Source organism: Acyrthosiphon pisum, chromosome X (assembly GCF_005508785.2).
Source record: "Acyrthosiphon pisum isolate AL4f chromosome X, pea_aphid_22Mar2018_4r6ur, whole genome shotgun sequence".
Lineage (NCBI taxonomy): Eukaryota > Metazoa > Arthropoda > Insecta > Hemiptera > Aphididae > Acyrthosiphon > Acyrthosiphon pisum.
Genome location: NC_042493.1, coordinates 45268769 through 45272610, shown reverse-complemented (window position 1 = coordinate 45272610; position 3842 = coordinate 45268769).

Sequence of the window (3842 nt, the reverse complement as noted above, 5' to 3'; positions counted from 1 at the left end):
GGAGGGACAGTCAGGGGTTTTTTTGGTTTTGGTATGAGTATTATAATAGAATATTTCCATAATATAGGAAAGTATGATAAGCGAAGCATAGCATTATAAATTTGTGTTAAAAAAATTATGGTTTTTCTGGGAAGGTGTTTGACCACTTCCGTTGAAATTAAGTCAAAACCAGGAGATTTTTTTGGTGAGTTTTTCTTAAGATTAAACTCAACTTCACTAGGGTAAAAAGCTCTAGGAGGAGGATACATTGGAAGAGGAGAGTTAAGAAAGCTTTCAACTTCTTGGATTTTGGTTGGAGAGATAATATTGTGGTGTGGTTGAAATGTGTTTGATAGGTGGTTGGCAAATATGTAATACTATAATGGAAACTATAACTGACGAATATAATATTTTCATTAAATATATTATAAAGGTTGTAGGTACATATATAGTTGTATTTCTGAAATTTTTAAATTTTTCTAAAAATGGGATTCAAGTAGGTATGTAAATTAATGCAGATAGGATATTAAGCATAGATAAAAATGAATGTAATATTTATTTGCGCGTCAAAAATAAAATGTAAAGCATGGTTTATACATTTTCATGGTCTTCAAATCGGCTTCTTTGTATATTATAATATGTTCAATTAAAGAATGTTAAGCTTGTTAATCAACAATTATATGATGAATAAAGGACCACGGTAGATGGTTGCATTATTTTTGTTAACAACGGTATATATTTTCATGATTAATTTGTTCTGTTAATATAATAAAATCACTTTGTTCTTTTTAGGACTGTTTTATAAGTTTAAACAAAGCTTACAGCATTGGTTAGTAGGTATACCAACAAAACTACAATACTACATTATAGTTATTAATATTTCAACAACATAAAGAACAACTATCGTAAATACTAAGACATTTATGTCTATAATGTCAGTGTGTAAGGTAATCGATAATTGTGAAGGACCATTCGATAGATTTAAATTATAGTAATTGTATCTACCGAAAAGATTGAAGGCATTGAGGGTAGGCAACCACAAATGCGTGAACGATTAACGTTTCCAACGCGACAGTATGACAACGCCTATTTCCAAGATATAGGCAATTCAATACACAGCCCAACGATGTGACGGAGGGCAGCAATAACGCGACAATGGACATGAAGGAACTGAAACTCACCGAATCGCAAGGGAGTGAAGGATACAAGTTATTGAATGGGAAATAGGATTATTAAGTTTAAGTATATGGTAGCCGGTGGGGGGTCTCTCTGTGATTGAATCGGTATGGTGCAATGACCACAGAGTTCACAACAATTGTATATCTTACAACTAACTTATGCTACGGAAGTATGTCCAGTTGTCACGATATCCATTGAACGATCCAGAATGTCCACGCATCAATGACTGAGGTGGTGGTATATGTGGTTGGCAGATCCACAACGTATTGCACCTGGACGACCTGGGCGGCCACTCACACAACGCATAATGGTTGCTGGAGGACTTACGCTAATAACGAATGATGCCAATAATTGTATTTTTTGCAAAATATTATTTCCTCTCTACGATTTATTTGCATTTTTATTATTATATTTATACCTCACAGTGACCCTATAAGGCTCACTGTTCGCTCCAAGCAATTAAATGCTTATCACGGGACGGTAATCTGCGCGACGGCAACATCTTCCCTCTTCGTCCTACAGTTGTTCATTGTTAGATTATTATTATTATTATTATTATCGTGATTACTGTTTAGTGTATTTTTCATCGGTAAAGCACGATTGAGCATAGAATATTTTATGCGATGTTGCCAAATTCACGTTGCCAAAATTTTGTAATTTGTTATTTTCACGTATTATTACAACAATTATTATTATTTCTGAGGCGAGCCGTGAGCCGAGCCCCTCAGCTTTATCGACAAAGTTATCAATTAACAAATTAGTTCCGGAGTACTATTCCGGACTACTATTGAGTCTATTATTGACTTATAAATATTTTGATTTTATTATTTTCATAAGTCATAACTATTATTATTATTGATATTTCATTATTAGCAAAAAGATCTATAGACTGTATTATAATGTGACTACTTTTGAGACTATTACTGATTTATAAATATTTTAAATAATGTGACTTGGTATATTACATATTGACTATGAAAACATGATATTTTTTTGCCATGTTATATTTTGAATCATTATAATTATTTAAATAAATATTTTTGTATAATACATTAATACAGTTCAAAATTGAAAATGGCAATGTTGTAGAGTTTTTTTATGCTCAATTGTGAAGGTTTTCTTTTGTATTTCAATTTCCTTTGATACGCCGACAATTTATGATCAATCATGTCGCAAAAAAGGTGTTTTATGCTCAATCGTGTCTCAGCTATTTTTCATATTTATGATCTTTGTATTTATGATATATCACCTAATCGCTTGTTGCGGCCAACGCCCTTATCGTTATTATTGTTTTTTTTGTGTTGTTCGTTCGAAAGTATTCGTTTCCGCTAATATAGCGTAAAACGAATTATTATTATACTTTTATGATTATTGTATAATCAAATATGCGATCAATGCGACCAAAAATTATTATTGTGTGTTGTTAGTGCGACAATACCTGTCGCCGTTATTGTAACGGCAACATTTATACCTACTTTTATTATAAAAATAAATATATGGTGTTACCATTCCTAAACCGTGAGTCAGTTCATTATATTATTATAATTATGTGGGATGACTTGGACCAACCGTTTGTACGTATACTGTACAAAACAATACTACGACATCCACGTCCGCGTAAGTCCGCCAGCACCTCGGGTGTGTGAGAGGCCGCCAAGGTCTTCAAGTTAAATGGTAGTGTCCACGTTGATTTTCTGTCTGAGTGCTCATCATCTCAGAATCTTCAGTAATCTTAGTTCCCAGAGAAATTTCACCTCAATTTCCTCCTAAAAATCAGTTGTCGTCGTGCACTTTAGGTTGCCTACCCGGGATAGTAGAAGGAAAATCAAATTGGTTTGTCATTTTGATTTTTACAGCGCTAACAAAACCACAACATTCCGTGTTCTCGAATAGCCTTTCGAGTGGTCCTTCAGCGTTTTAAATTTTATTTTAAATTCATGCTTACTGTTTACGCACAAGAATTCGAGCATAACAGCCGAAGGACCACTCGGTGAGTGATGCCCGAGAACAATTTTGTTTATGAGGAGGTTTTGACTTTGTCCTGTGTCACCTCTAACACCTTCTATTGTAGCAGGTAGGCAACCAGAAGTGCTTTCGCCTGATGGTTGGTGGGTAAGCAATTCTACGCACGACGACGACAACGACGAGGACTGGAAAGAACTATCGAAGGAGTGAGGATGGTGCAGGCTAGTTATGGGGAGGGGGTCTCTGTGGCCGATTCGGTTTGGTGCAATGACCACAGAGCTCACAATAATAGGGATTATACTTAAGACTACCTTAACCCTACTGAAGTCTTGAGATGACCCACTGGACTGACGCTGTTGGCATACGTCGACCTGGACGGCCTCGGGCGGCCTTTCACACACCGTATGGACGGTGCTGGCGGACTTATGCGACAACTACTGATGGCACCGGTGTGGTCGCAGTAGCAGCATGACATCGACCTGACGACATAGGGCGGCGTCTCACACGACTGGAATACTAAAAGTATATTTATTTGTTGTCAGCTCATAGGTCTAAATGCATGAAAAATCCAATCGCTTAGAGCCGCCATCCACCTTAAAAATATTAAAGATACATCATATACTATGTAGTCATTATTTTTTTAAAAGCATTTAAAGTTCAAATGTTGACAAAACTCGCCAAAATCTTTTTATAGTTAAAAAATGATAACATTTTTAATT